This window comes from Primulina eburnea, chromosome 15, assembly GCF_022965805.1.
Source record: "Primulina eburnea isolate SZY01 chromosome 15, ASM2296580v1, whole genome shotgun sequence".
NCBI classification, from domain to species: Eukaryota; Viridiplantae; Streptophyta; class Magnoliopsida; order Lamiales; family Gesneriaceae; genus Primulina; species Primulina eburnea.
In genome coordinates this window covers 16935819-16948188 of record NC_133115.1, presented here as the reverse complement: position 1 = coordinate 16948188, position 12370 = coordinate 16935819, and positions in this window count along the sequence as shown.

The following is a 12370-nucleotide window of genomic DNA, read 5'->3' as shown; positions in this document are numbered from 1 at the left end:
AAAAGACCTTGGCTCCTTTTAACTGAACGAAAATGTCATCTATTCTCGGGAGATGATTTCTCCTTGGTTTGGAGTTCGAAGTTTGACACTCTTATTCTGACAATCTACCAAGGCATGATTTTTATCCAACCAATCCATTCCTAGGATGGAATCAAACTCAATCATATTTAGTTGAATCAACCCTGCCTTGAAGATTTGTTTGTCGATGCAAATTTTGCAGTTTCGGTGTACTTTATGAAATAGCCCTTACTTCTTATCTTTTTAATTTTAATAATTACTAGGAGTATTTTATAAACATTGTCCTCTAACTTCAAAACCATCCAACATAAAAGATAATTTTTAAAAATATTAAATACATAATGATTAATAAATCATTAATTATAAAACATAAGTCGACTTAAAAGAAAGCTCAATGTCAGACTTCAAATCAAAGCCTAAAATCTTTATAACATAAATCCTCAAACTTTATTTAAAAACATTAAGTCTAAATCTAGTTGTGCGGAAAATAAAAGTACATCGGGAGCATACTGTTGGGCCCGATCCACTCAAGCGTCAGCGCCTCCCTCAATATCATCCTCACATGCACTCATTGAAACCTAGTGAGTCTAATGACTCAGCACGTTCTAACCGTAAATAAAAAGTAATACATATATATGCACATGCATGTAAAAATCATCCTTTTATTTAAAATAAGCTGTCATAAAACTTTTAAGCATAAAAAAATTATAAATTATTTCATCATCGTATATCATTTTAGATGAAGTTTGATCCTTGAAAGTGACTATCCTATATCATTCATCCTCTGGTCGACTGATCAATCTATATACACCAAATACCTAGGGACGGGGCAAACGGGCTCCATCTGGGGCCTTGTCCCTCACGATATTCCCATTGTAAGTTCACGTTTATTCTTAAAATGGATCCCCCACATATCCTCTGTGTCACAGTCAATTCACATCCTTCAAAATAATTTTCCTTTCATTTTATTATAAATTATCGCGTCTTTCAAGAATCGTACAAATAGCATTTCGGGAAAATCGTACAGTTTTTGCATATATCATCAAAATATCACATTTTCATCATAAAAATTTTAAATATCATTTAGTATGTATTATGATTCTTCGGAAAATTTTCAGACCTTTCGAACTACCTAGGACGTAAAATGACCCCAATTTGGACTTTTTGTTACTTTTTTTGACTCGAGCCTATCCCTTATCATCATCTAATGTTATCCTTGACTTCTAATATTTTTCTTAGACGTAAACCCGAACCTTTCAATTGACTTCTAATATTTTTCTTAGACGTAAACCCGAGCCTTTCAATTTAATAGCTAACCCGTAAAGCGTTTCGAACCTGAATTAATTCAAAACTTAACATTTTCTTCCACAATTTGACACATAAAACTTTCATCCCTAACTACCCTCGTGAACTACGATTCAACGACCGTGGACCACCTTTCCATTCCCTTATTTTTCCTACCCATTTTCGAACATCTTTCTCTCAAACCAAGTCGCGCCCCTCCAAAACCCGAGCAAACCTCAAGCCAGCCATGGACCATACCATGGCCAGACCCTATCCTACCCTCCTGGACCCTTAGAGACCGATCTGGACCAGCCGCATCCAGCCTAACCACCCACGCACACGGCCTGCACACGATTGAGCCCTAAAGCCTTTCCTACAGTCGCATCTCCTTCTTTCTTTGCGCGTCAATGAGTCCTGCCATGATAGGACTCTCCTTGGACCTAGGATGCAGCCCTCACAGTGTCATGACCAAGCCTGGTTGAGCCCCTAGTCCAGCCGCCCCATAGTCTTCCCCTATAACCCAAGAGAAACCCTCGCAAACCCTTGTTCTATCGTCCCAATCACACGCATGCTTCCAGCCTTTGTCCAGCCTTTATCATGCCCTTACATGACATATTTCCCGTCCCTTAAACTTCTTTTATTGGCAATGTTCTGGTTAAAACTCATAGGACGACTCAAACAATGTAAAAACACCAAAAACTTTGAAAAAAATCGTCAAAACGTTAAATAATTTGGTTAATATAATTGTCATTCTTCAAACCACAAAACACACATATTATGATTTGGATGGTGCAAAAACAAAATGTAAAAACCTCCATTTCCCTTTAAAACCCTCGAAATACGAATACCCAAGCGGTGGAACTTCGATCACGAAGAATGATGATTTCTACCTTTTTTGTGTCAAAACTCTACTGAAAACCCACCTTGGGATGCAAGGGAGTCGGGTGATTTTTGTGGCAAGAAAGAATGAAGAAAAAAAAATCGAATTCTTCCCTTGACAAGCCAAGGAGTGTTCGGCCACTTTTTTCTTTCTCATGTAATTTAGTGTGTGTGTTTCGGGGTGTATTTTTGTTTAGGTGTGTGCATGTGGGATTCTTTTAGAAAGCATTTTAAAAAGGTTTCCTAAACACTTAATTAATGAACTTAATTAACACTAGTTTTTAAATAATTAATTGGGCTCATTAAGATTAATAAAATTATTAGGCCTCAAATTAAACGATTTAAAATATCTATTTCCAAAAAAAATCTCTTATAAAATACATAATTCCTTTCTCCCACTAATTAATTTAAATTTGACCTTAAAAATACAATATTCTTAAAGTATTTAAAATAAATATTTTCTTGACTAAAAATAAAATTTTATCTTTTAAATCTTTAACAGCTTAATCGTCTCTGGTTCTCCGTCCCTGTCAACTACCGATATCCGTCTGAAAATCATGAAAATTATGCAATCGAGGAAAATTACACAATTGATCATTTAGTCACTCAAAATATATCATTCTTTCATCCAAAATCTTTTATTTAAAATATTATTGTATTTAATAATTTTATGCATTCGATCTACGTGGACTGATTTTCAGGAGTTACACTTTACGAGTTTCAATTGCTTTGCCAACAGGTGTTGCCACTCTTAATGGTTTACTAAGAGTTTCGCATTCAAGTTTAGTTTCTTAGCGAATCTTTCAAATACAAACGAATGGGTCGCACCACTGTCAAACAATACATATACATGCATATTATTGATTAAGAAGGTATCTGCTTCAATGTCATTTATATTGTCTTCTTCTTCATAAGTATGGAAAATACTCGGGCATTGGGTTTGTTTTCTCTTGGCTTGTGGGTTTCCATGTTTGGCTTAGCTCCTTTCTCTTAATTTTCCGGACAATCAGTGATGCGATGTTCTAATTTCCCACGTTTGAAACATGCATCTATCTTCCGTCAGCATTGATCGAGCAAAACTTGCACTGTAAAATCATCGGTAAAAATCAATTAAATTCAAACTTTTTATAATCGCAAGTGCATGATATCAAGTAATAATATACTGTACAAGAGTACGAGTATCGTTCCTCCAGAGACTTTATTTCACAATTACTATTTCCAATTATTAAACTTTTAGCAATGATGATATGAATGATTTCTTAATACTAAATGGTTAAATAAAAAATTATTAAATACTTTTAGGATTAAATGATGATTTTAACAAACTAAAATAATTAATCAAAGATTCAATGAAGAATGATTTTTTTGGTAATATCGGTTCACCTACACCTCTTTCATTTACTTAATTCGTTCGACAATGATCCACGCCTTTGACAGGATATCCTAAACAATTGAACACGACATCTCGAGCTATGCCAAGCTAATTCAACTCAGAGAAGTAATTAAATCTCTTTAAATATTTATCAAAGGTGAATTCCATGTCGCTTTATGAAATCCCTTAGCTTTCGACCTACTGGACTATGACTATCGACGTGTATCCAACTTCATATCTCTATGCAAATTGTAAATCCACGGACAATGTTACTCGTTCATATCACAAGCTATTCCCTCGAACTCACTCGCAATATGAGATTAATATTAAAGTTATCTACGCTTTAATAATACAATGAAAAAAATAAAATAATCAAGAATCAATCAAAACCGAGAATTAAATTAACTAAACACGATTTTGGGGGTAGGATCCCCTTAAATCCCAACAAATATGAAAGTTAGATACTCTAATTCATGATAAAAATAAGTAAAACAATGTTTAAAAAAGAAGTTTTAAGCTAGAAATACTAGACGTGAAGAAAACGAGAAGAACGACGCTCAGAAATCTTGAATCCTTCTACTCCAAGCCTTTTTCTCATCTCCCAAGTTTTGTGGCTGCTGAAAAGTCTATGTTTTTCGTGCCTATTTTTCCCCATATGCCAACTATGCAAGCCCCACTTGGTAAGAATTCAGCGGAAGATAAGAAACCATCTTCAAATTTTTTTCCTATTTGAGTCTCGCTCGGGCGGTAAGATTCTACTGCCCAAGTGCCGATCCTCTGTCTTTTTTTGAAACGACCTCGATTTTTTTTTTCTAATCTTAAATCATAATTTCTAAATACTAAACTAAATAAAATAATTTAACAATTTAAATTGTTAAGTGCATGAAATAAAATCTTAAATCATCGGCTAACCAAAAATTCCTAAATCGACCTTTAAAAAGATCAACTAACAATAAAATTAAGCATAAAAATATCTCTAATAAAAATTATTAGCAAAATCTTTAAATCGTAATCTAATAAGCTAGTGCGGAAACATAAATGCCCTCGGGTGTGTACTGCTGCACTCGATCGACTCAATCTTCACCGCCTCTAAAAATCATCAAATCCTGCATCATACAAACCTAGTGAGTCTAAAGACTCAACACGTTCTGAACATGGATAACAAATAATACATATTCATCCATATGCGTTTAAAAATCATACTTATATTTAAAATAATCTTTTGAACATAGATAAACCATTAAAAATCATTTGAGCATAATTAAATCATAAATCGTAAAATCATTTTAAAATAACTTTAAGCATAAATAAATCCTTTAAAAATCATTTAAAATAAGCTTTGAGTATAAATAAATCATTTTAAAAATAGCTTTAATAATCATCATAAATTATATATCATAAAAATCATTTTTATCATAAGCTTTCAATCAATTATCAGTTTGGGTGAAGTTTGATCTGTCCTAGACTCAAACTCTGGATCTGCTATCATTCAATAGACTAAACATCTCAATCTAATAATCTGCAAATATGAATGCAATAAAATAAAGTATGTGATTTTGGGAAACTCAAGTCAAACCTAACTCGAGTTGTGAAATCCTGAATCAACATTTATTTATACCTTTCGTTCTGTTGCTCTGGTACAATCGAAGTCTCGGCTCAAAGTCTGTCGATGTTCAATCTGCCAATGACAATATCAATATTCTGTATCAATATTCTATTTAAATCAAGATATCTCTGTCTTATTAAATTTTGACGGTACAACCGTATAATTCTACTATATAGGTGATACCACACCAGTACATACTAATTCTAATAACTTATAATCCACCACAGTGCGAATCTGACATCACATCTCAGTCAATTTAACCCTGAAATTCATAACAATTCCATAATCAATCTGTTTCTTAATCTGACTTCGATTCTATGATGTCTACTATATCACAAACACCATATATGAATCATATCTAATTCTGGACATAGCATAATTTTCAATCTTAACAAAACGTAACAAAAATTACGTCCTGTAGTAGCTGTCTTTGCTAGGAACACGGTGTCGTACTCAGATTTAAGTTTGGACAAGCGGATCGTTTGTAAATCGAATTCTGAAATCCAAAGACAATTTCTTCCTCGGAGCTCCTTCTGAATTCTTTAAGGATTAATGTATAAATATATATATATAGATATATATATATATATATATATATATATATATATATATATATATATATATATATATATATATACACACGTAACATGCACATGGACGAGTGGCTCAATCTTTGTAGCACACGTCTCGTGCATATGCGCGACATCAACCGGTGCATATGCGCGAGACCATATGTCTCGGCGCGTAGCAACACGGCAGCTCGCGCATATGCGCGCACCTCTTCCGCGCATATGCGCGAGGAATTCTTCATAACTCTCGGGTACCCTCGCGCATGTGCACGAATCCAAGTCGCGCATGTGCGCCCAACTCTGTGGACCTCTCGCGCATGTGCGCGTATACAGGTCGCGCATGTGCGCCCAATGTTCTGTCCAACATCATAGGCTTCCGCACTACTCGCGCATATGCGCACCTACTCTTCGCGCATATGTGCGAGACCTTCGGCTCTCGCACCAACAATTTCACATGCAAAATTTCAATTCGTGTCTCGGTTAGCCCTTTCATAATCGTTTCGATTAAAAATTAATAATCGTAATTTAACACGATATAAAATCTTGGGCATTACATTTCTCCCCCCTTAATATACGTTTTCGTCCCCGAAAGCACAGACAATCAATCGTATCAATAAGGAGTATATATACAAAAACTGTATAAGAAATTTACATTATCGAAATAACTCTGGGAATTCTTTTCTCATATCTGATTCAGTTTCCCAGGTGGCTTCTTCAGTGCCATGACGAGTCCATTGAACTTTCACAAGTGGAATAGTCTTCGTTCTGAGCTGTTTTTCTTTACGATCAATAATCTGAATCGGTTTTTCAACATAGCTCAATGTCTCACCTAGTTTGGCCTCGTCTGGCTGAATAGCATGTGAAGCATCAGGAAGGTATTTCCTTAATAATGATACATGAAAGACATCATGTATCCCGGATAATGAAGGCGGTAAAGCGAGTCGATAGGCACAATCTCCTATCTTCTCGAGAATCTCATAAGGCCCAATGTATCGTGGAGACAGTTACCCTTTCTTGCAAAATCTGACAATTCCTCTGAAAGGTGAAATCTTTAAAAATACTCGGTCTCCTGCCTCAAATACCAACAGTCTACGTCGAATATTGGCATATTTGGACTGTCTTTCTTGCGCTGCCTTCATTTTCTTTCGAATTAGCTTCACTTTTTCTGTCATATCTCTGATCATGTCAGGTCCAATCTCAGGCACTTCAGAGATATCATCCAAATAGAGAGGGGATCGACACTTCTTTCCATACAACGCTTCAAATGGTGCCATCTCAATACTCGTCTGATAGCTATTGTTGTACGAAAACTCATAAAGCGGTAATGCGTCTTGCCAATTAGTGCTAAAATCCAGTACTACTGCTCTCAGCATATCCTCCAGTGTCTGGATAGTCCGCTCTGACTATCCGTCGGTCTGTGGATGATATGCAGAACTCAGATGTAACTTCGTACCGAGAGCCTGCTGCAAACTCTGCCAGAAGTGAGAAGTAAATCGAGAATCATGGTCTGATACAATTGACTTCGGCACTCTGTGCAATCAGACCACTTCTCTGACATAGATCTCTGTCCATCTGGTCAAATCTGTACGTCATCTTGTACGGAATAAAACATGCGGATTTGGTTAGTCTATCAATCACGACCCAAATCGCATCACAACCTTTGGAGGAACGCGGCAATTGTGTCACAAAATCCATGGAAATGTGATCCCATTTCCATTCAGGAATGGACAAACTTTGTAATAATCCTCCTGGTTTCTTTCTCTCTGCCTTCACCTGCTGGCAATTTAGACATTTGGAAACAAATTCGGCAATATCAGTCTTCATTTGTTTCCACCAGAACTGTCTTTTCAATCGTGGTACATCTTCTGCCACCAGGATGAATACTGAATTGACTGTTGTGCGCTTCAGACAATATCTGTCGTCTCAAATCTGAAACATTGGGCACAACCAAACGATTATTCACATACAAGACGTTATCACGTACCTGATACTCCGATCGATGCCCTGTTCTGATCATCGATATTGATTTCTGTACATTATGATCAACTTTCTGAGCTGTTTTAATCCTCATAATTAGCTCTGGTTCTACTTGCACCATATAAAGTCTCAACGGTCTATAATCTGTTTCAAATGCTAATCCAGACAAACAGCAGTCTTCTATCAAATTTGAAACACCGATCGTCTTAAAGGATAAAGAACATACCTTCCGACTTAGTGCATCAACTGCTGCATTAAACTTTCATGTATAGTATTTGATTTCACAATCAAAGTCTTTAAACAAATCAAGCCATCTTCGTTGCCTCATTCAACTCAGACTGTGAAAACAGATATTTTAAACTCTTATGATCAGAATATATTTCAAACTTCTCACCGTAAAGATAGTGTCGCCATATCTTTAATGCAAAGACAATGGCTGCCAATTCAAGATCATGAATTGGATAACGGGTCTCATGTGGTTTAAGGTGTCTTGAGGCATAAGCAATAACATGCCCTCGTTGCATCAGAACCTATCCCAACCCTCTATGAGAAGCGTCGCAATAAATCACAAAATCACCAGTACCAGATTGGATAGTCAAAACTGGAGCACTGGTCAATCTCTTCTTCAACTCCAGAAAACTGGTCTCGCATTCTTTAGACCAAACAAATGGAGCATTCTTCTGAGTCAGCTGAGTAATTGGCTTAGCTATACTCGAGAAATCTTTAATAAAATGACGGTAATATCCCGCTAAACCCATGAAACTGCGAATTTCGGGCACTGACGTCGGTCTTGGCCTAGAAATCACGGCTTCAACCTTACTGGGATCCACTGATATCCCATCTCCGGATATAATATGGCCCAGAAATACTACTTGTTTCAACCAAAACTCGCATTTCGACAGTTTGGCATATAATTTCTCAGCCCTTAAAATTCGCAACACAGTTCTTAAATGCTCAGCATGCTCACTCATATTCTTTGAATAAATGAAAATATCCTCGATGAAAATAATCACAAAATCATCGAGATATTTCTGGAATATACGGTTCATCAATCCCATAAATACAGCTGGAGCATTAGTCAGACCAAACGGCATGTCAATAAATTCATAGTGTCCATAACTGGTTCTGAATGCTGTCTTTGAGATATCAGAATCTCTGACTCTCAGCTGATGATATCCAGATCTCAAATCGATCTTGGAATATATATAAGAACCCTGCAACTGGTCAAACAAATCATCAATACGAGGCAAAGGATATTTATTCTTTATCGTTGCCTTGTTCAGTTGTCGATAGTCGATGCAGAGTCTCATTGAACCGTCTTTCTTTCTTACAAACAATACTGGAGCACCCCAAGGAGAAACACTCGGTCTGATGTATCCCTTGGCCAGTAAGTCTTCCAGCTGATCTTTCAATTCTTTTAATTCAATTGGTGCCATTCTGTATGGAGCTCTAGAAATCGGTACTGTACCTGGTATCAATTCAATGCTGAAGTCTATCTCTCTAACTGGAGGTAATTCCGGGATCTCATCTGGAAAGACGTCAGCAAACTCACGTACCACTGGAAGGTCTGCCAATGCTGGACTCGACTTCAGTAAATCTACTGAATATACAAGGAATAACTCTGCTCCTTTCTGTAACAATCGAGTCATAGATAATATGGATATTAAAGGAATTCTTGATCTAGAACCCTTACCATAAAATTTCCACTCTTCAGCCATGTCTGATCTGAATCTCACTATCTTGTCGAAACAGTAACCACATAAAGAACAGTTACCTGCCACAACGTCATCTGGTGCTTCCTGGGCCTTCTCCTCTGTCAAAGCGAATACTCTGGCCTGCTGTCGAGGAGGCTGGCTAACAGTCTGGCTACCCCCTGGCCTCTGCTGTGACTGAGCTGGCGCTGGCTGAAATGTATGAACAACAGCTGATCATCTCTCAGTCTGTGCTGCTGATCCCGATGACTCGGCTCCCTGAGATCTTTGGGAACCTCTCTGTGGACACACTTTAGCAAAGTGTCCCGGCTGTTTACAGATGTTGCAACTACCAGTCACTCCCTCGCATTGCTCAGTTGCATGTCTTCCTCCGCAAGTCTTGCAATAAACTCCAGTGCAACTCTGGCTCTGTCTGGAACCACCAGAGCTAGAAGAACTACTGCCAGATTTCTTGAATTGCTTTCCTCTGGCTTTCAAAAATTTCTTCTTCCCTCCACTGCTGCTGCCACCCTCAAATCTGCGAGGTGGTTGCTGTGGTCTCGGTGCTTGAGGCACAAATGAAGCCCCTTCTGTCTCATCAGACCGGCTTCTGCTCCCTTAGCTCTGTTCAGGGCATCAGTAAAATTATTCGGTCGCCCTGTGTTTACCAATGTAAAAATATCGGGGTTTAAGTCGTTGATGAACTGGTCAGCAGTAGCTTCCTCGCTGTCAGCCACATGTGGAGCAAATTTCAACAAGGTGGAGAACTTTGACACGTACTCTTCTATGTTCATCTGTCCCTGCCTTAGATTGGCAAACTCCGTTCCCTTGTCCTTTCGATACGACACTGGAAAGAATCGTTGGTAAAATTCAGTTCTAAATGCATTCCAGGTAATAGTCGTACCTCTATGCTCCAAGGCTCTCTTTATCGTAATCCACCAGTTCTTTGCAACATCGTGTAACTGGTGTCCAATTAATCGAACTCGCCTCTCATCTGTATACTCCAATGAGTCAAAAAGCATTTCAATATCATCAAGCCAACTCTCGCACTCCACAGCGTTCTCTGTTCCTTTCAAAGTTGGCGGGTGAAATGACTGAAATCGTTTCAGTAACGTTTCCATTGGAGTCGGTGTTACATCCATTGGAGGATTTGATGTACTACCTTGTTCTGGTACCCGTCTCGGAATAATATCTGATAATCAAATAGATTAGTAACAAATACCACACTTCTGTTTCAATCATCCTCTGATCATCTTACTGCTGATCTAGAATCGATTTTGATCCAGTCTAAATAAAACATATTACTATATCAATCAGATAAACAAGTAACATGTATTAAAGCAGTAAGACATGCTAGCATTAAAAAGCAGGAAAGAAAACCTCAATCTACCCCGCTCACTAGCTTCTTCTATCTCAATCTAAAGGATCTATGGCTCTGATACCACCTGTTGTGGGGACCCGGACGCTAATCATCTTCTTAATCATCATTGGAACTAATTTAATCAATTAGGATAAACATGGTCTAAATTTATTTTTTTAAAATACGAAGGTAGTGGAATCAAACTCCTATACATATCAGTATAAAAGTATAAATCTGATACAACATACAATCATTCACATCTCAGGTTCAACAACTAACTATCAAGTGTTTAAACCCTATCTCTAGTCCAAGCCCGTAGTCTCCACTCTAATCTCGATCTTTCTTCACTTCTGTGACCCTGAACCTGTCCCACCTGTTGTCATGCACATATACAGACAAGACAAAAGCCGGATAACTCCGGTGAGACATAAATATCCCAGTATAAACAATGTATCAATGCAATCATATAAAACATATATAAAAGCATAAACAATCATTAAAACATGTGTCCAAACTGACAACAAGAATCACTACAATTCTGTATTTAAGTCAATGACTCGTTATCTTATCTCAACTTATTTCTAATCTAGGGATCCCGATCTAATTTAGACTTTGGTATGCTGTATCGAATGTCTACAATAGACGTCGATCTACAACTAAGCTCATCGATACACCGTAAGTCTAGAGTCTTAGCGGTTTTGACAAAGACTCGGCGGTTCTGCCCTAACTAGGCTGATCTGCCCTAGACTCAAACTCTGGCTCTGCTATCATTCAATAGACTAAACATCTCAATCTAATAATCTGCAAATATCAATGCAATAAAATAAAGTATGTGATTTTGGGAAACTCAAGTCAAACCTAACTCGAGTTGTGCAATCCCGAATCAACATTTATTTATACCTTTCCTTCTGTTGCTCTGGTACAATCGAAGTCTGGGCTCAAAGTCTGTCGATGTTCAATCTGGAAATGACAATATCAATATTCTGTATCCATATTCTATTTAAATCAAGATATCTCTGTCTTATTAAATTTTGACGGTACAACCGTATAATTCTGCTATACCGGTGATACCACACCAGTACATACTAATTCTAATAACTTATAATCCACCATAGTGAAAATCTGACATCACATCTCAGTCAATTTAACTCTGAAATTCATAACAATTCCATAATCAATCTGTTTCTTAATATGACTTCGATTCTATGATGTCTACTATCTCACAAACACCATATATGAATCATATCTAATTCTGGACATAGCATAATTTTCAATCTTAACAAAACGTAACAAAACTTACGTCCTGTAGTAGCTGTCTTTGCTAGGAACACGGTGTCGTACTCAGATTTAAGTTTGGACAAGCGGATCGTTCGTAAATCGAATTCTGAAATCCAAAGACAATTTCTTCCTCGGAGCTCCTTCTGAATTCTTTAAGGATTAATGTGTATATATATACACACACACGTAACATGCACAAGGACGAGTGGCTCAATCTTTGTAGCACACGTCTCGCGCATATGCGCCGGTCGCGCATATGCGCGAGACCAAATGTCTCGGCGCGTAGCAACACGGCAGCTCGCGCATATGACGCGCACCTCTTCCGCGCATATGCGC